Source organism: Mesoplodon mirus, assembly GCF_964341445.2.
Source record: "Mesoplodon mirus genome assembly, chromosome: 3".
Classification (NCBI taxonomy): Eukaryota; Metazoa; Chordata; class Mammalia; order Artiodactyla; family Ziphiidae; genus Mesoplodon; species Mesoplodon mirus.
Window position 1 is genome coordinate 158,933,503 of NC_138978.1, and position 21,421 is coordinate 158,954,923.

The window sequence follows — 21,421 nt, forward strand, 5'->3', positions numbered from 1 at the left end:
TGGGGGATGATTTGGATAATCAAATATGGACTGGTTATTATTAAGATGTATTGACATGGAAAGTTTCAAATCATTAACTGGGAGTAAATGCAATTGTCCAGGGAAGGGACTGTGAAGAAGAAAAGAGGGCTGAGGACATAGCCTTCAGAAACATCAAGATTTCAGAGAGAACACTGGAGGTGGAGAGCTGGTCGGGGACTGACGAGGAGCCAGGAGAGAACAGAAGAAGCAGGAAGGCCAGGGAAGGAGGGTGTTTCCAGAAGGAGGGAAAAGTCAGGTGCATCATACGCTACAGATAGGCGAGCAGGAGGATGAAAAGGAGACCACTGATATTACAGTAGGAAGTCCTCGGAGACTTCTGCACGTGGAAAGGCAAGGAACAGAGATGGCTCTTGTAAGAATGGTATTAGAAGGAAGGAAGAACACAGGACAGTAACTGGAGGGAAGCAACGGTGCCCATCTTTGCACGAGGAGGTGGAAGAGGAGGAGTTGCATTCCGGTTGTATCCTGGGTAAATGAAACTCCTCGAAACTACTCCTGTACCCAGAATACAGTGTGGGTGGCGCCCCCTGGAGGACGCAAAGGGAAGGGCTTATGAAGCAGGCGGAGTACATAGAGTTGTTTGGAAATGGAGAGTTAAGCAATTTGTAGACTAATTGGAAAAGGTCAGTAGGGATGCAGAGATTGAAAATCTAAGAGGAGAAGGAAGGATCACTTATGGCACAGGATGCAGAAGTTCACAGAGCAGGGAATAACGTGGCGAGCAGCAGACAAGGCCGATGAGCCTTGTGGAGGATCGAGGCTTCCTCTGAATCAGCAGGAAGAGAGCCAGGACCCAAACCATGGAATTCTCACCTTCTGTGGAAGTCACCAAGCTGGTGATGATGAGTAACCATAAGCACACTTTGAAAGCAAGTTTTCCAAGTGGCAGTGTTTTGGAGTTCTGCAGAGCCGCATCAGCAGTCACTAGATTGTATGGGCCTCACACTTACTGGGGCAGGGGATTGTCAATGTGATGGGACTTGAGGGGTGGACCCATCACCCCAGGAAAATCTCCCCAAAGCTTTTCATAATGACACTGTGATGGAATGAATAAACAATAAAAGGTTTGGAGTCAGCAGACGAGTTTTTGGCCCTTCTCTTCTGTCATGTACACTTTTTGAACTTCAGCTTGACTTGCTTCAGTGAACTTTTACTCAATCAAGGGCACAAAGGACAATGTTCTTAGTACAGCCCGTGACATTCTATTCAATCAAGAATCTGTTTGGAGGAGGGGCTGGAATATTTTGGGCCTGCAATGAGAAACATAAAACGGTTCTCCATGTGCCTGGAACAGAGAACTGCCTCCCTAAAAAGTTAAGACTGATAGAAGAGGAACTAAGGTGCACTGTTTACTATGACCATTTCTTTTCTCTTTCTGTACTCTCTTCCCATCACTCCATCACTCAACCAGAAAGGGCCGATGTCTTCTGGCCTCTACTACCCCACGGAGTCCTGTTTTGTGGCTACTGACCACACAGAAAACTATCCCCTGGTCAGCAGGTCTCAGACGTGCACGCAACGCTCCTAACCAGGGCTCTGAGGAGACCACAGCTGTCTTCCAGGGGATTCAGCAGCTGCTCAAGGTCTAGCAGCTCAGAGGCCATTAGTCAAAGGTTGCTATTCCCAACTGCTCTGCTCACTATGTCAGATGGATCTGGGACAAGCTCTTGGTCAGAGGGTTTTCTCCCTGGTGCCTCTTCGTAGATGCTCATTTTCCCAATTTATACTCCAAGCAATATCTTCCCTCACAGCTTTAGAAACTCTGGGGCTTTGCACAAATGTGTACAAAGTGTGGAGACTCCAGCCAAGAGATAAGAGTGGGAAGGAAAACTGCAAAGGGAGGGAGAGCTGAAAGGTGCCGGGCCATTAATTCCAGCTCAGTGGGGATGGGGAAGGAAACACTAACTCAGAACGGAGCTCCAGAGCTAAAGCAAACAGGAAGGTTTTAATGAGAAAGTCCTTGAGGGGAAATGACTCACTGGTTTGGAAAGAGTGGGTTCCTGGCAGGGCTGGAGGTACCACTTGGAGCTTCATCCTTGGGGAGGGAGGGTAGCCAGTCCGGAGGAGGCCCACCAGGGAAGGGCAGGACTTTCTTTTTGGTGCCAAGACAGAGCAACCTCATCCTCCACTGGGGTTCCCCCCACCACACACATTTCCCTGGAACGGGGGTTGGGAAGGGGATCCTCAGGCAGGAGCAGCTGTTTCATCTGCTACAGGATTGAGAAAAGCATCTTAACTCTTAGTATGGAGGGGGAGGCTGAGACTGCGTGGTCAAGAATCTGTTTGGAGAAGGGGCTGGGATATTCTGGTGCTGCACCTGCAATGAGGGATACACAACAGTTCTTCCAGTGCCTGGAACAGAGACTTAAAAAAAAAAATGCTGCTAAAAGGAAAACTAAGTCACGATGATTATCACGATGATGATCAGACACCGCGCGGAGCTTGGGGAGGGGATGCATTTTCTGATCCAAAAATCAGGGCATGGCATCTAACAAAAACATTTTTTCTCTGGTTTCTGAATTTGCATAGAGGAGATGCCTTAAAATGGTATAAAATGAAATCATACTTAGTCATAAATGTAACAAAATGAACTTATCAGAAAGGATGACTTTGCATGAAATTGGAAGTATGCTGGAGAATCTGGCAGGAACCAAAACTGTGTTTGAACTGAAGTGTACCTGAGAAGAGCTGGCGAATGAAACTTTAAAATCCTGACTTTATTATAATTTCTGCATGAATCAGCAATGGGTTGGGAGAGAGGGAGAGCACGCTCCCTTCTGCGAGTGTTGGTGTCAGGGGAGAAGCCAAAGTCCCTCCAGCGTATTCAAGTGAAAAGCGCTTGGGCTCTGGGGCCCGGGACCTAGAATTGAGTCCTGACTCTCTGACATCCTAGCTGTGTTTCTGCTGAATCTAGGGTCCCTGATCTGCCGAGTGAGGACAGAACTGAGCCTGCCAAATGGCTGTGAGAATTCCAGCTAATGTCCATTGGGCGCCTGGTCCAATGTCTGGCGGGGATGGTTACGCATGATGTCAATTCCTTCTCCCGCTCCGACCCATCTCATTGAGGTAGGGAAAGATGCGCCAGCTTTGGAAAGGTGCCCAGTCACTGAAAACACCCTGCAATTTATCAGACATTTGGGGACTCCTCCAGAAGCACAAGGAGGCCCTGCCCGCCCCCCGCCCCCCCAGGCAAGTGGGTGAGGCGAGAACACGCTCAGGTCAAGCTGCCTGCTGCTCAGTGGGTGCCCACCGCAAACCCACCATAAACCCACCGCAAACCAGTAATGGGCCAGGCTTCCACTGGCTGGAAAACTGCATGGAGAGGAAGCTGTAAACAGTCTGGGGGGAAAGAAAGTTTCCTGTTGAAATAGGGGCAGCAAGAGCCTGGTGATTTGGGGTGAGCAGAAGAACAAGGACAGCAAAGAGGGGGAAATGTAAACACAGATGGACCGTGAGCCCCCGGTGCATTTTATCTGACCCGAGGAGCAGCCGGGGCAGAAAGAATGTGGGAACCTCAATTATGCTGCAGATGATCACGAGGAACTTCCCAGCCTTAGCTGATGCCGCTGACGGCTCCTTCAGCGACTTAAAAGGGCATTTTAAAAGCCATTCTCCAAGGCCCTCCTGCAAGGGGAATGGGGAAGATTTGTCATTTCCACCCAGCTTGCAATGCTGTCACTTCTGTGCACCCTGGCTTTTTCTAAAAAGGTCTCTGTCTTTTAAATTTCATCATTTACACCACTTGCTTCAATGACTCTAAACCTGGCACGCTGCTCCATGGATTTGCTGCTCTCTGAATCACATGCTTTTGCATACATTACGTAGTAGGGCTTGGAGGCCAACCTTAGAAGGAAGTTGCCAAAGCTTCCCATTCCTTTACCAAGGCTGCTGGTGGTGCCTTTCTGGAGTCGTCAGAAACACACTCTCTTCCTCAAGGTCTTTTTTCTAATTCTAAGCTAACCTTGAAGGAAGATCCCAGGCTGGGCCATGACTACCTAAGAGCTCAAGCCAATTCTGATTAATAAATATTTAGGCACCTACTATGTGCCAGGCATGATGGAGATTCCCAGGTAAGGATCCTTAGTTTCTACTCTGCAGGGCCTTGCTGCCTGTAAAGGAGAAACATACAGGGTCTACGTCGGATCTACAGCGGAGTCCAGCTCCTGTGGGCTGTGAGTAGAGGCGACTGGCACAATGGAAACAGTTCATTGTTATTGTATTCATTCAAAAGATATTTGCTGAGTACTGATTATGTACCATACACTTTTCAATACCTTGGGGATACAGTGAAGAATAAGTGTGGGATCTGAGGTCAGGTAGAACTGAATCAAAGCCCTACTTCCAATGCAACCCAAGTCTCAAACTCACTGAGCTCCAGATTTTTCATTTTTAAACTGGGACCATAATAAGAATAATAATATCTACTTTGCAGAGTTCTTGTGAAGTCAAGGAGTGGTTATGATACGTGCTTAATGTGGCTGATTGGTTGTTCTAGAATAGATGAATAAATAAGGATGATGATTGGATATGCAAACAGGGGAGGTAAAGAAAATTAATTTTATTTCTTGGGCATGACCGAATGCACGGGTATGGCAGAAGGAGAAATAATAGCATATACAGAGACGCAGCATTCCAGACGAGGCTATGCCTAAAACAGTGTTGTTCCTCAAGGGGCCACAAATTTTCTAAGAGAATGTTTTACTTTTTTATTTTAAAACTAAAACTTGACGATTATTTCATGTACATAAATGCATATGTATACATACATATATATCATGTATATATAATAAATATGATATATATATCATATTTCTAAATATATATTCTAAATAATCTGAATATCCAACGTATAATCCACAGTCACCGCATGATTGCAGCCTCCAGTTTGTGTCTGGGATCACATTAATGCCAAGTAAAGCCACTTTATTTCTTTTCCTTTAATGAGGAATAGAGAGAGGTGGGCTTAACATATAAATGTGTTTGCATTTGCTGGAAGCTAAAAAACAGCAGGGTGCATTTTATCCAAAAGTAGGTTTAGAGGTGGTAGGAAGAGAGAAAAGCTGAGTGCAAGAGAGGATGCCTGCACTTGGCCCAGGGTAATACAGATGGGCTGACTGGGAAAGAGCTGGGCTTGGCCAGTTAGGACCACACTGTGTTGGGAATACACAGTTAGGAAAAGAATATGATGTCACATTTCATTAATGTTATTAATGCTCATTTTACTGGTTTTGTGACTTTTTTGGTGTTTACATCATAAATTTGTTTTAGTCTTATATGATCACTAAGGTAACATGGGTTAATACTACCTAGTTTTTTGAGGCACAGATTTAAATAATATATTAATAGGGCCTCCCTGGTGGCGCAGTGGTTGAGAGTCCTCCTGCCAATGCAGGGGACACGGGTTCGTGCCCCGGTCTGGGAAGATCCCACATGCCGCAGAGCGGTTGGGCCCGTGAGCCATGGCCGCTGAGCCTGCGCGTCCGGAGCCTGTGCTCCGCAACGGGAGAGGCCACAGCAGTGAGAGGCCCGCGTACCGCAAAAAAAAAAAAAAAAAAAAAAAAAAAAAATATATATATATATATATATTAATAAACCTAATTTAAATCTAACCCAAGGGTCCACTAGATCTCTGAAGGGCGGGGCATTGTCCTAGGTTAAAGAGCAGCTGGGATACTCCGTCCCGGTGTAGGCGGAGGAGGGGCTGACCGGAAGTGCCACTTTCTGGGTGAGGGCCTGAGTCCACAGCTTCCTGGGAACTATGAGCAGGTTCCTGGGAAAGGTGAGGTCATCACAGAAGGGCTTGGAAGGGTGCAAAGGAGCATGTGCTACGGAGAACAGATCCTCTTTCCCCAACTTTCTCCTGGCTTAACCTCCGGACTCACAGAAACCTCACCGGTTGCTTCTCTCAACTTCCTTCACTTACTGCTGCAGATCTGCCACGTTTCAGCTCCTATGCTGGGCGCAGGGATACAGTGTGCATGAGATGAACACAGCCCCCTACCCCCAAGGAGCTTACAGTGAGAGGGACCATTGAATTCATACTTATTCTCCACTCTCACTGCTTGTCCTTTTCCGCAAACTTAGTCTTTAGAATCCTACACATAATTCCCGCCCCACTTCTACAAAGAAATAATCAGGCTTCATTTGATTTATTCAACTACATACCCGGAAAGGGGCAGGTACCAGGGGCGATAGCGGCATTTTCTCCTGTTTTTTTCTTGGTGCTGTCTGAGTCTAGCCCAGGAACCTGCAAAAAAGCGAGGACTGCGTTTTATAGAGAGTTAGAAGAGGCAACAAGGAAATGGCATGATTGGCTAGGAGGTCCGGTATTAAGGCTAGCAGGTCTCGTTTTCTAGGGTGAGGGAAGCCAGCTAAAGCTGGGTTGGAGGATTGTGACTGGTGTACGTGAGGTTTCCTTGACAGTGAGGCATTTCTTGTAAGTGGGAACTGACTTTCGTTTAGATCTGTGATGTGGACCCCCGCCGCTGGGGCAGCCTCCATTTTGTGGGTCCCGATATTTGAATTAATTTTTTATTACATCTTAGGTTGGGTTCTATGGAAGTACTGCCAGAGGTAGGGGTTTGGGAACACGTGGTTTATTCAGGAAAAACTTGTAAGGGAAGAAGGGAAGCAGAAAAGTGAAGGGAAAAGAGTAAAGCGAGGAAGAAGTCCAGATTTGATCCCCAGAGGGCTCTGGAGCATCACAGAAATGTCCCCACCATGAGGCAAGAGGGCCAGACTTTTGTGGTTGGGAGGGTGTGTGTGTGTGTGTGTGTGTGTGTGTGTGCATGCGCGTTGAGCGAGGGGGTGGTCGGTGGCATAACCTCAAAGCTGAGGCAACCCCCATCAGCTGTAAGGGTAATTTCTAGAGAAAGGGGGAGCTGTAAGCTGTTAGCTCACCACCTCTGTAGACGGGTGCACCAGCCCAGTAAGGGGGACCCGAGTGAGGCACCAAATGAATCTACCTCATGTAGGTTCAAATGCAGGGTTCACCTTCACAAGTTAGCATGACCATTATATGAGGTGATTATGAAAAGCACCTGCTGCAGTAACTGTCCCTTCCTCTCCTTTCTGGCACTAGAGGCAGAAGTTCTTGACAGACAAGCCTAATCAGAAAATTCTACCTGATTCATACTTGAGGTAAGCAAGAAGGTTAAACCCATCACCGAAACCTTATTCCTCTGCCCCCCTTTGCGCCAACCACGTGGAGGAATCCAACCTCATCTGGTCTTGTGCTTACCCAGTGCTTTGGCTGTTGCAACATCCCCTAAAGAAATAGCTTCTTTCCTGTCTAGAATCAGCCCTCTGGATACCTCTACCGCAGGGCTTCCCAAACTCTATTGCATTAAACTCTAGTTTAATGGGGTTGGGGAATGAAGGTTGTGGTAGGGAATGACTCTCCCAAAGATGTCCACACTCTAATCCGTGGAACACGTGACTGTGTTGCCTTACATGGTAAATGGAACTTTGCCCATGTGACTAAGGGCATGGATCTTCAGGTGGAAAGAACACCCTGGATTATCCACGTGGGCCCAGTCTAATCACATGAGTTCTTAAAAGCTGAAAATCTTCCCTGGCTGTGGTCAGAGAGAGATGAGACAGAAGAAGATGGAGGAGAGATTCAAGGTGTGAGAGTTATTCCACCTGCCATTGCTGGCTTTGAAGATAGAGAACGGAGCCATGAGCTAAGGAATTTGGGCAGCCTTTAGAAGCTGGGAATGGCCCTCAGCCAGCAAGAAAATGGAGACCTTGGTCCTATAACCACAAGGAATTCAATTCTGCCAAGAACCAGAATGACCAAGGAAACGGACCTTCCCCTTGAGCCTCAAGAAAGGGACATAGCCCTGCTGACACTGTCATTTTAGCCTGTAGAGACCCACATCAGACTTCTGATCTACAGACTGTAAGATAATACATTTGTGTTTCTTGAGCTGCTAAGTTTGTGGTGATTTGTTACAGCAGCAACAGAAAACTAACACGAGGGTCTTGATCAAATAAATTTGGGAAATGATGTTACAGATTATAGGACATGTTAATCATTTTGTTATGAGAGAGTCATAGTAAAAACAAAGTGAGTAAAAAAAACATTAATTGAATCAAATAGCAGATAACTTGTTCACTACAAAGAGAGAGGCCGACATTACCCTGATTCACAGTTCTGTGTTCCCACAGCATCATGTGTGCAAATAGAGGGCTGCTGCACAGCCACAGCATCAGCATCATGCTCTGTTGTCATAGTTACCCTCTGAAAAGGAAGATGCCCTGACAAAGACCAGACTGACTGTGGTAAGTGGTGGGAAGTTACCCTGAGGGTGGCCAGATGCTTCTACATTCATGTCAGAGACGTTTTCTGAAATTCGTATTCAGTCAGCTCTGCCCCAAATGGAAACATGGTCATTTATGTTTAGAAAACAGGAAGCCTATATTCATGATGGATACTTTCTAATGAGGAGGATTTGTTCTACCATCCTAACACTGAGGGAACCAAACACCAGCAAAAGCAATGTTTTGTAATAGATTTTGCCCCAACTACTGGTAACTTCTTATACCTCATTTCCTACCCTTCTCCAACCTAATCCCTCCATGCTAGTCACGGGACTTCCTGTTATACCTTGAATACTCAAGTTTATCCTTCTGCAGGGACTTTGCCCTTGCTCTTCCCTAGGCTGGAATGCCCTTCCTCCAGATGTTTGCATGCTTCACTCCATCCATTTAAGTCTCTGCTCAAATATCCCCACCTCAGAGAGGTCATCCCTAAGCTCTTTACCTAAAATAGACACCCTGCTCCAATATTATTAGTCTTCTTACCCAACTTTATAGTTCCTTGTGGCACTTCTGTAATTATTTGAGCAGTTGTTCATCGCATCCCCACCAGACTCTAAATTACATGAAAGCTGCTGGAGCCTTGTCTCTTGATCACTGCTGTATCCCCAGTTTCTGGCACCTGATAAGTACCCAGTAAACACTTGTTGAATGCAAGAGGAATTGCTTGGAGTCTTGATTCTCCACTGCCCTTCCAGCCCTCTGGCACTTAATACTGGCTATAGTACCTCGTCCAATTTCTCCCAAATCCAAGTTGTTCCCTAGTCCATTGTAATTGGTGTGGATGATTGTATCTTTCAAAGATGGCCACCACAATATATATCCCATCTCACATGCTCCTCTTACAAATTGATGTTGATTCTCCTTCCTTTGAGGAATGTGTCTATAATTCTCTCCTCTTGAATCTGGCCTCGCCTGTGACCACAATGCGAATATACTATGACACTACGTGACTTCTAAGGCTAGGTCCTAAAAAGTGATATAGTGTTTGCCTCATTCTCTTGGGTCTCTCCCTCTGGGAACACAGCTCTCTTCCTATGGGGACAGTCAGGCCCATGGAGAGATGATGTATAGCTGTCCTGACACACAGCCGAGCTGAGGTCCCAGTTCACAGCCAGCACCAACTTCCAGATACTTGAAGAAGCCTTTGAAATGACTCCAGCCCCAACCATTGTCCAGCTGCAACTGAAGGAGAGACCCCAGTGAGAACCACCTAGCCAGACAGCCACCCACCAACATCCATGGGAGGTAATAATAAAATAATTGTTCTTGTTTTAAGCCACTAAGTTTAAGGGTGGCTTGGTATATAGGAATAAACAACGGAAACAGATGGGATGTGGAGCTGTCTGTTGAAAGCTCTGATTTCTAATCTCTATTCTGTACCACTCACTCTACTTCCCAAGGACTCAGTTTCCAACCTACAACACCAGAGCATGCATGTAACCATCTCTTGTAACCTCCTCTTTCAACTTTCATCCCAGGGTGATTGGTCATCCTCAGGAATTGTGCTTAGAAAAAAGTACACATATATTTTGATATTTTCCTATTATAACAGTTCAGAATTTGCCTGGATTCAGCCACTCTGAAGATAAATAAGTCACCCAGGACAGCTGGGTTAATGAACTGCACTCCACTGTCAGTCTTCTCAGCTCTGGTCCCACGCCAGTCCCTGGTAGCATTTCCTTTTCCAGCAGCCCTTGTCATCTACAAGGACGAATTCCATACATCTCTATGCACCTCTACAGCTGGGGCAGGCTCTCATAAGGCTGTTCAACTGCTTTCTCCAAGCAGTTCTTACTCAAGGCTGAGGGTAAAACCAAGAGCCCCCCACCTCACTGGGCTGTTTCTGGGCCCAGTCTGGGAGGGGTTTTTAGGGAAGTCAACACAGTCACAGTGGGGCTAGATAACAAACCTATGGTCAGAACCTCTCAAATACAGTTAAGCATTGAGTCTGGAAAATAAGCTGCAGATGGAAATAATATGCAAAAAATACAGTGTCTATTGCAGAGAGACTGATTGGGTAGGGGATTTAGAACTGGTCAGTATGATAACAGTAGTTAAGATCATGGTCTGGCTTCAGTGAGCCCAAGCTCAGATTCTAACTCTGCAAGTCCCTAAGCCTCTCCAAGCCTCAGTTTCCTTGGCTGTAAGGTGGAGCTAAGACTAGAACCTCCCTCATAAGGATGTCATATGGACGAGTTGAACTGATGCTTGTACAAGCCAACACTGAAAACTGAAGCCCTCAGTAAACGGGAGCCCTTGTCTTGCCCTGAGATGGATCACAAAGGCTGCACAGGGTTGGTTAAGGCTGGAAGAGTTTGCCCAGTGATTTATGGAGCTGGAATGGGGAGCTCTGAAATGGGAAAGGCCAGCATGTTGCCTCAGGGATGCTGTATAAAAGCCTTGGGCTTTTTATGTTTCCTCCCCCAATCCAGAACCCCCCTCCGCCTCCTCGGCAGCTGCCACCCCTGGATCGCTTTTGAGCCACTAAAAGTGTGGACCCCTGGGACTAACACCCTGGGAAAACCCTCCCTCCATCCTCTCCCTTGTCTCATTGGAAGGTTGCCTGAAGGGCCGACTCACAACACTTAACATAAAGAGCAGAAACTCCCTATCCCACCAGTGCCCTTGGTTTCCCGCGAACCAGTGGTGGAGCAGTCGCATTTGCACGAAATGGCACGTACTAAAATAGGCAGTTTGAAATATTCCTGGCAGATGGTGCTAAATATAGACACAGCGACAGATTGGTCCCTCGGTGCAGCTCTTCTCCAGAGCGTTAAGAACGTGCTGGAGCCAAGAAGCTTCTCTTTTCCGGAAGACTGTGGCAACAGCCCCAGGATCTCGCCATGCCAGAGAACTGCTAAGATTTAGAGAAGGGAGGTACCTCAGAGAGTGAACACTGGTACCATGGTAAGAGGTTCCCAAATTCCACAAGTGCTGGAATGAAGAAAAACAAAGGTGCAGAGAAGAAGTTCTGATGAACTGGAATTATTTATCTTCCTTCTGAAGGATCAACTACTCTCTCAAGAGATGTCTTCCATGAGCAAAAACTGAAATAGAAGTAGAGGCAGTAGAGTACAGTGGTTAAGGTTGGAGGTTTGTGGCTAGAGTGCACAGGTTTGAACCCTGGTTTTGCCCCTTACTAGTTATGTGAGCTTGGCCAAGTTATTTAAACGTTTGCTGCCTCAGTTTCTTCATATGCAAAATGGGATAACAATAATACTCTCCTGTGACAATTAAGTAATGTAGTGTAGGTAAAGGCCATGCCCAGGGCCTTGTACAGAATAACTGTTGCTTGGATGGTGGCTATTTTATTTCATGGACTAGGAAGGAAAGAGAGGTACTTATTGTAAAATGGCTGAAGAGCTTTAAGGCTTGGAGGAATATTTCGGATAAAAACCAAGCCAAAATTAAAAATAAAGTCAGGTTGCAAATTCTTAAGTAGTTCCCATATCCACCGAGATTGTATTTGGAAAGGGCGATGCCATAAATAGCTACCCAGTGGAAAGCCATCACCGTGGGAAGGGTGCTGGTGTGTGAAAGGCTGGCTGCTGGGAGAGGAAGGAGACAATCTGGAGGGGCTCGGTCATTATCTTAAAAGGGAAGGCAAATCTATCTTTTCCTAAGGACTAGGACTTTGAACATCGTGAAATTCACTATCTGACTTCCACGCAGTAAAACTTTTTAAAAGCCAGGAGGATTTTCTCTTAAATTGTAATGACAATACCTGCCAGTCTGTGAAGTGCCATTAAGGGACCTAGCAGGTGGTCCTGTGCTCTGGTTCTCTGCATGCGTGGCATGCTCCATTGTGGCTGTGCCTCTGGTTTCCTTCTATCCAATCCTGTTGTCTCCAAATTCTGAAGTGAGAATTTCTGTGTATTTCACACTCTGTGTGCTGCTAGGACCAGGTCCCACTGACCAAGAGAAATGTTCGCTTTGAACTGTCCTTGTAGGACTAGAATACTCCTGACAGCCTAAATACTGCCCCCTGGAGCTAGAAGAGTCTTTTCTACAGAATTTTCTCAGGGGGATTATGGTAAAGGCAACCTCTGCAGGAGAATTATGGGACTATGTTCAGGGCTCTGGCTCCAGAAATAATAGGTAGTGCATGGCCTCTTGGTATAGACTTGCCCGTATTCTTACATCCTGTATTAGTTAAAGTAGGCTAACTGCTGTTACAGACTAACCCCAACGCTTCAGAGGCTTAACAGGGTGAAGGGTTGTTTTTCTCTCAAGCAAAGTCCATTGGCATTGGGATGGGGAGGAGTGGGGATGGGATGTCCCTGCTCCGTACAGTCATTTAAGAACCCAGGCTGACAGAAGCTCTGCAGTTTTCAATTTGTGGCTTTCAAGGTTGCCTGGGTGTCATCATCCAGCAGACAGAAAGGTGCATGGAGAACCACAGTGGGAATTTTTTATGGGTCAAGCCTAGAAGAGGTATATCTATCTATCTATCTCACATCACTTCCACTCATATTCCATTGGCTATAACTTAGTATATGACCATATAGAGAATGTAAAGGAGGCTTGGACGTGTAGTTTACCTGTGTTCCCAGGAAAGAGAGGAAAATCAAGAATTTTGGGGATCAGCAGCCACCATATTGCACTTCTTGAAGCTATTTCAAGAGACCAGGAGACATTTTGAATCGACATTTGGAAAAAATTCTAGAATTTTTTTCAGATTTCCTGTGCTGTTTTCACTCAATTTTGAATCAGACTTGTTAAATAGTTGCTTCTAACCTACATCTCTTCCTATTAAATCTTGTAGTCAAGGAACATCACAGCTTCCCTACAATAAAAGTGGAGTTGATCCATCCCTCACAGCCTAAGTTTCTTTGTGAATGGCACAGTAAATAAGTGCCTCCGTTTAAGAAGAAAACACCAATTATTCTTTAAAAGAAAGCTTATTTTCCTCAATGCAAGACTCAGAGTTTTGCCCTTTGCATTATTGTGAGTGTTTTAGAAACTGCTGATACTCCTCTAATGCTGTTTGTATCAACAGGCTGCAAAAGAGCCCAGTAGACAAAGGAATAAAAGAAAAGGAAAGAACCTTTTCATTTATAACAGGACCAGTCCTGTAATGGCCACAGAATATGCTCCCCAGCATTTAAGTAAGAACTGCCAGATGCTTTCCTCATTCCTACTAAAGGAAGTTGTATGCATGGATATAATGATATTCATATGTTTACAGCATGCTCTTACCTTTATGATCAGTTATAAGGACATTAAAATTTTCTGCAATATTAATGAAAATAAACATATTGCTAAGGCTTTAAAGACCTAACAAAAATTCCATTATAGCTGAAAATTTGCAATAATATTGTTGAGTGTACAGTCTACTGCTATAAGAAGATACAAATATAATAAAATTTAATATACACTCTACCCCATGTATACTTCTATCTGACACCTCTTACATTTTAGTATATTTAAGTTTTCACTATAAATGTTTTTACATAGAACAATAGTTCTAAAACTTTGTTGTGCACCAGAATCACACAGAGAGCTTGTTAAATATAGATTCCCAGAAACGACCCTGGACCGAATATGAGGGGGTGCATTGGGGCATATGTATTTTTAACAAGTTTTCCAGGTGGTTCCAATGCATACCAAAGCTTCAAAATCATGCCTGATGTGTCTTAACGCTCCCAGTGTCTGGCATATAGTAGGCACTTAACATACATTTGATGTATGAATGAGTGAGTGAATGAGCAAAATAAATTTGTTGCTGAGTCTAAAGCAATAAAATAAAAATTCATTGGGAATTTACTGCCACTAGCATTAAACACAAAAATAAGAAATAATCTCATTCCCAGGAATGCTGCAATAATAATTCAACTTTATTTGTACAGTGTTTATCATCAAGTTTCACTGACATCAAATATTCAAATTTACTACTAGAATGCCAAAAAGCCATAGATGAATAATAGGGTATCTGGAAAGGATATGCCACACTCAGAGGGGGAATGCAAGAATTGGAATAAACTAATTTTTTTTTTTTTTTTTTTTTTTTTTTGCGGTACACGAGCCTCTCACTGTTGTGGCCTCTCCCATTGCGGAGCACAGGCTCCAGACGCGCAGGCTCAGCGGCCATGGGTCACGGGCCCAGCCGCTCCGCGGCATGTGGGATCTTCCCAGACCGGGGCACGAACCCGTGTCCCCTGCATCGGCAGGCAGACTCTCAACCACTGCGCCACCAGGGAAGCCCTAGAATAAACTAATTTTGATGAGGACACAACATCTTAATAATGCAAAAATCTACATCCTTCCAGTGTTGTAGGTACATCTGGCTGAGAACTATTTATCTAGTGTCAAGCACAATTTCAGGACCACCTGCTTAATGATAATTTTTAATTAAATGACAGGTACTTTATTAGGAGTTAGACTCCCTCCCCCAAAGCAAAGTTTGTTATGAGAATTGCAAGCTTTCAGAAAGCTGACACAAACCTTCCTGTGTGTAACATCCTCCCAGTTTTCCTGTGACCTCTCTGGGTGCTCCTTCTCTGCCTTTTCATGCTCATCATCTTCTACTCAACCATTAAAAATTAAATTCCTCAAAGTTTTGAGCTCGGCTCTCTCCTTTTATCACTCTCCAGAGCATATGATCTACCCCTATACCTTTAATTATCATACATTTATACATGATACCCAAATTGTTGTCTCTAGCTCAGACCACTCCTCTGAGCTCCAGTTGGTTATGCACACCATACAAGAACAGTTTATAAAACTTAGACCTAACTTTAATGAGTGAAAGAAAAATATTAGTCAGCCTTTTATTTTTAACTGATTAAGCATATAGATATATAAAGTATCCAATATACTTGATAAATGTGAAAAATCTTGATATCATATGCCAAGCACTCAGTAAATATTACATGCTGGGGTATTTTTTTTCTGATGTTGTTATATATAATATAGCCCTCCAAAGCAGGATAAACATAAAATTTCAAAGCTACATCAAGATGTACATCTGAGTAGATAGTTTCAGTTGTGCTAAGATGGAATGATGTTTGGCTGGAATTTTGAACACCCAATCTTGGACCAGCCCCCTATGGCTAGCTGTCTCAGGTTCAGGAGGAAAAAGTGTAGGTGCAGGGGAAAGCTGCTCTGTTTATTACTGTGAAGTTTTAGCCCCTCCTTGTCCTCTCCACTTGGAAATTAACCCCCAACTGAGCTGCACAGGGCCACCTGATGCCAGTGGGATTCCTTTGCCTGGAGAAGGCCACCAAACAGCCTGGATCTCAATCAAGCACAGTGGTCTAGTTCCTCAAGATCTACATCCAGTCCTGGTCCTCAAGTCCTACTACTCTGATGACTAGAAAATATAAGGAGAGAGAAACCCAAAGGAAAAACATGAGGGAGAAGGGAGAGTTTCCACCTATGGCCACTCCATCTCAGTATTCCACTGGTATTGATGCATCGCAGTTATCCTCCAGATGGTAGGGTAAGGAGTTTTGTAATTGTCCAAGAGAATAGTGGGTGCCATTTTTTCAGTGATGTGTTTAGTCATCCAACAAATATTTGTGAGTGACATGTGTCAGGCACTGTTACAGGTACTATGGTTACAGCAGCAATGAAAAATGACAAAATCCCTGCCATAATAGGACCTATATATTCTAACATATAAGTAAAATATATACAAGGTCAGATGATGATAAGTCCTATTGAAAAAAATAAAGCAGGGAGGGTGGACAGGGAGTGCTAAGCTATTACAATAACATAAGCAAGAGATGATAGTGTTCAAAAATCACAGTGGGAGATCCTAGTACTACACTTTAAATTGATAGAACAGCTAGGCAGAAAGTCAGCAAGTATAGAGAAGACTTAAAAACACTTGCCCTCCCTGATATTTATAAAACATTCCACTCAATGACAGCAGAATACACATTCTTTTCAAACACGCATGGAACATTGTCTGGAGTGGACCATATGTCAGGCTATAAAACAAGTTTCAGTAAAGTTAAAAGGTCCGAAATCATACAAAGTGTGTTGTCTAACTATAATACAATTAAATTAGAAATCAACAACAGAAGGAAATTGGGGGAATTACTAAATACTTGGAAATTAAACAAAACACTTCTAAATAAACAATTTGTCAAAGAAAAACACCAGAAGGAAATTTTTAAAAATATTTTGAGCTGAGTAAAAATAAAATTCAACATATCAAAATTTATGGGATGCAGCTAACTCAGTAATTAGAGGGGAATATATAGCTATAAATGTCTACACTAGAACAGAAGACAGTTATTAAATCAATAACTTAAACATCAACCATAAGAAACTAGTAATAAAGAGACTAAATCCAAAGCAAGAAAGAGAAAGGAAATAATGAAGAGTAGAGTAGAAAACAGAGAAGTGGAAAACAGAGAAATAGAAAACAGAAAAATAGTAGCGAAAAATCAATGAAACCAAAAGTTGGTTCCTTGCAAAGACCAACAAAATTGATAAATCTTTAGCTAGACTAACCAGGAAATAAAAAGAGGAGTTATAAATTACCAAACCCCCAAAAAAGAGGGGCAATCCTTTCCATTCTTGCAAAAAATTAACGGATTATAAGTGAATATTATAAACTACTACTTTATATCAAATTAGACAACTTATGTAAAATGGAAAAATTTCTAGAAAGACATGTTAGCTAAACTGACTCAAGAAGAAATAGAAAATCTGAATTGACATATAATAAGGTAAAAACTGATTTGTAATTTGAAATCTTCCAATAATGACAAAGCCACGCCCAAATGGATTCACTGGCAAAAGTTTTCCCACAAAGACTAGGAATATGGCAAGCATACCTACTCTTACTCCTTCTACTCAACCTTGTACCAAAGTTCTAGTCAGTTTAATAAGGCAAGAAAAAAATTAAAGGCATACCAATTGGAATGGAAGAAGTAAAACTGCCTTTATTCACAGGCAACATGATCTTGTATGTAGAAAATCTTGAGAAATGCTCACATTAAAAGATATATTAGAGTTAATAAACAAGTTTGGAAAGGTCACAAGGTGCAGGATCAATGCACAGAAATCAACTGTATTTCTACATGTTAGCAAGGAACAGTCCAAAATCAAGATTAAGAAATGACTTCCATTCACCATAGTGTCAAAAAGAATAAAATAGTTAGGAATCAAGTTAACAAAAGAAGTGCAAGATAGGGCTTGTACATTGAAAACCACAAAGCATTGCTAAATAAATGGAGTTACACTCCATGTTCATAAACTGAAGACTCAATTTTATTAAGATGGCAATTCTCCCCAGAATGATCTATAGATTTAACACAATCCATATAAAACTGCCATCAGGATTTTTTATAGAAAGTGACAAGTTTACTCTACAATGCATACGAAAGTGCAAAGAACCTACAGTAGCTGAAACAATCTCGAAAAAAAAGAGAAAAGAACTTATATCGCCCAATTACAAACTTAACCATAAAGCTACAGTAAGCAAGACAATGTGGTACTGGCATAGGATAATCACATAGATCAATGGAACAGAGGTGAGAGTCCAGAAACAAACTCTCACATTTATCGTCAGTTGATTTTTGACAAATATGCTAAGGCAATTCAATAGGGGAAAGGTAGTCTTTCCAACAAACAGGGCTGAGACAATTGGCATTTACATGCAAAAAAAATTGAAAATAAAAAGAATGTAGATAGTAACTTCACACCATACAAAAATTAACTCAAAATGGATCATAGACTTAATGTAGAAGTGAAATTACAAGACTTCTAGAAGAAAACATAAGAAAAAAAATGTAGTGACACTTAGATGTAGAGTTCTTATATATGATATCAAAAACAAGAAAAAAATTGATAGATTGGACTTTATAAAAATTAAAACTTTTGCTCTTCTAAAAGGCACCATTAGAAAAATGAAAGGGGGAAGGCACAAACTGGGAGAAACAGTTTGTAAATCATACGTCTGATAAAGAACTTGTATCCAGATTATATAAACAACTCATATGACTCAATAATAAGACAAGCAATTCAATTTTTAAATAGTCAAAATATTTGAATAGACATTTCACCAAAGAAAATATAAGAGCTAATAAGCACATGAAAAGATGCCTTGACATCAATAAGTCATTAAGAGATGCAGTTTAAAACCAAAATAAGGTATTACTATACCCCCACTAGAATGGCTATAATCAAAAAGACAGACAACAACAAGTATTGGTGAGGATGTGGAGAAATTAGAACCCTTATACCTGTGGGAATGAAAAACGATAGACCCACTTTGGAAAACAGTTTGGCGTCTTCTTATAAAGTTAAATATATTTTTACAACCCAGCAATTCCACATCTAGATATCTACGTAAAAGAAATACAAACATACGTCAACAGAAAGACTTAAAGTTCAGAGCAGACTTACTCACAATAGCCAAAAAACTTGAAAAAATCCAAATGTTGACTAACTAATGAAAAGATAAACAAATGTGGTATGTCCATGCAATGGAATACTATTCAGCAGTGTAAAGGAGCAAACTACCAGTGCATGCTACAACATAGATGAACCTCAAAAACATTATGCTAAATGAAAGAAGCCACACACAAAACACTACATATTGTATGATTCCATTTATATGAATTGTCCAGAAAAGGCAAATCTATAGATATAGAAAACAGAGCAGTGGTGGCCAGGGATTGAAAGTGGGAGCAGAATTGACTGCAAATAGGCACAAAGAAATGTTTTGGGGGTGATGGAGATGTTCTAAACTGTGATGATGGTTACACAATTCTATTACTAAATGACTACTAAAAATCATTGAATTATACACTTACAATAGGTGACTTTTATAGTATGTAATTACACCTCAATAAAAAAAGAGAGGTGATGGTGGCTTGGTTATAGTGTCTCAGAGGGGAGGTGATGAGAAGTGCTACCAGCAGACTTCCGGGTAAGATGGCGGAAGAGTAAGACGCGGAGATCACCTTCCTCCCCACGGATACAACAGAAATACAGCTACACGTGGAACAACTCCTACAGAACACCTACTGAACGCTGGCAGAAGACCCCAGACCTCCCAAAAGGCAAGAAACTCCCCACATACCTGGGTAGGGCAAAGCGGAGAGATCCGCACACAGAGGATCGGTGCCGAGCGGCACTCACCAGCCCGAGAGGCTTGTCTGCTTGCCCGCCGGGGCGCGCAGCGCTGGAAGCTGAGGCTCGGGCTTCGGTCAGAGCGCAGGGAGAGGACTGGGGCTGGCGGCGAGAACTCAGCCTGAAGGGGGCTAATGTGCCACAGCTAGCCGGGAGGGAGTCCGGGAAAACTCTGGAGCTGCCGAAGAGGCAAGAGACTTTTTCTTCCCTCTTGGTTTCCTGGTGCGCGAGGAGAGGGGATTAAGAGCGCTGCTTAAAGGGGCTCCACGGACGGGCGCGAGTCGCGACTGAAAGCGCGGAGCCCAGTGACAGGCGTGGGACGCTGGGGCTGCTGCTGCCGCCGCCAAGAAGCCTGTGTGCGAGCGCAGGTCACTGCCCACACCGCCCTTCCAGGAGCCTGTGCAGCCCGCCACTGCTGGGGTCCCGGGATCCAGGGGCGGCTTCCCTGGGAGAACGCACGGCGCGCCTCGGGCTGGTGCAACGTCACGCCGACCTCTGCCGCTGCAGGCTCGCCCCGCACTCCGTGCCCCTCCCTCCCACCCGGCCTGAGTGAGCCAGAGTCCCCGAAGAGGCTGCTCCTTTAACCCTGTCCTATCTGAGCGAAGAACAGACGCCCTCCGGCGACCTACACGCAGAGGCGGGGCCCAATCCAAAGCTGAGACCCAGGAGCTGTGAGAACAAAGAAGAGAAAGGGAAACCTCTCCCAGCAGCCTCAGAAGCAGCGGATTAAAGCTCCACAATCAACTTGATGTACCCTGCATCTGTGGAATACATGAATAGACAACACATCATCCCAAATTGAGGAGCCGAGAGTCAGTGCTGTGCCTCTGAGGTGGGAGAGCCAACTTCAGGACACTGGTCCACAAGAGACCTCCCAGCTCCACATAATATCAAACGGCAAAAATCTTCCAGAGATCTCCATCTCAACACCAGCACCCAGCTTCACTCAACGACCAACAAGCTACAGTGCTGGACACCCTAAGCCAAACAACTAGCAAGACAGGAACACAACGCCACCCATTAGCAGAGAGGTGGCCTAAACTCATAAAAAGTCCACAGACACCCCAAAACACACCACCAGACGTGGACCTGCCCACCAGAAAGACAAGATCCAGCCTCATCCACCAGAACACAGGCACTAGTCCCCTCCACCAGGAAGCCTACACAACCCACTAAACCAACCTTAGCCACTGGGGACAGACACCAAAAACAACAGGAACTACGAACCTGCAGCCTGCAAAAAGGAGACCCCAAACACAGTAACATAAGCAAAATGAGAAGACAGAAAAACACACAGCAGGAGAAAGAGCAAGATAAAAACCCACCAGACCTAACAAATGAAGAGGTAATAGGCAGTCTACCTGAAAAAGAATTCACAATAATGATGGTAAAGATGATCCAAGATTCTATTTCCCAGATCCAAAATCTTGGAAATAGAATAGACAAAATGCAAGAAACAGTTAACAAGGACCTAGAAGAACTAAAGATGAATCAAGCATCGATTAAAAACACAATACATGAAATAAAAAATACTCTAGATGGGATCAATAGCAGAATAACTGAGGCAGAAGAACGGATAAGTGAGGTGGAAGATAAAATAGTGGAAATAACTGCTGCAGAGCAAAATAAAGAAAAAAGAATGAAAAGAACAGAGGACAGTCTCAGAGACCTCTGGGACAACATTAAACGCACCAACATTCGAATTATAGGGGTTCCAGAAGAAGAAGAGAAAAAGAAAGGGACTGAGAAAATATTTGAAGAGATTATAGTTGAAAACTTCCCTAATATGGGAAAGGAAATAGTTAATCAAGTCCAGGAGGCACAGAGAGTCCCATACAGAATAAATCCAAGGAGAAATACGCCAAGACACATATTAATCAAACTGTCAAAAATTAAACACAAAGAAATCATATTAAAAGCAGCAAGGCAAAAACAACAAATAACACACAAGGGAATCCCCATC

At 43.6% G+C, this 21,421-nt stretch overlaps 1 long non-coding RNA gene across 2 annotated transcripts in view; it reads right to left on the bottom strand.

Moving 5' to 3' along the window:
• LOC309799984 overlaps window positions 1-21,421 on the bottom strand; it is a 77,481-nt gene that overhangs the window by 16,123 nt on the left and 39,937 nt on the right. For both annotated transcript variants that reach the window (XR_014293382.1, XR_014293383.1), the window contains exon 4: window positions 6,208-6,289. This is a non-coding gene — a long non-coding RNA (uncharacterized lncRNA). The remainder of the gene's footprint in view (window positions 1-6,207; window positions 6,290-21,421) is intronic.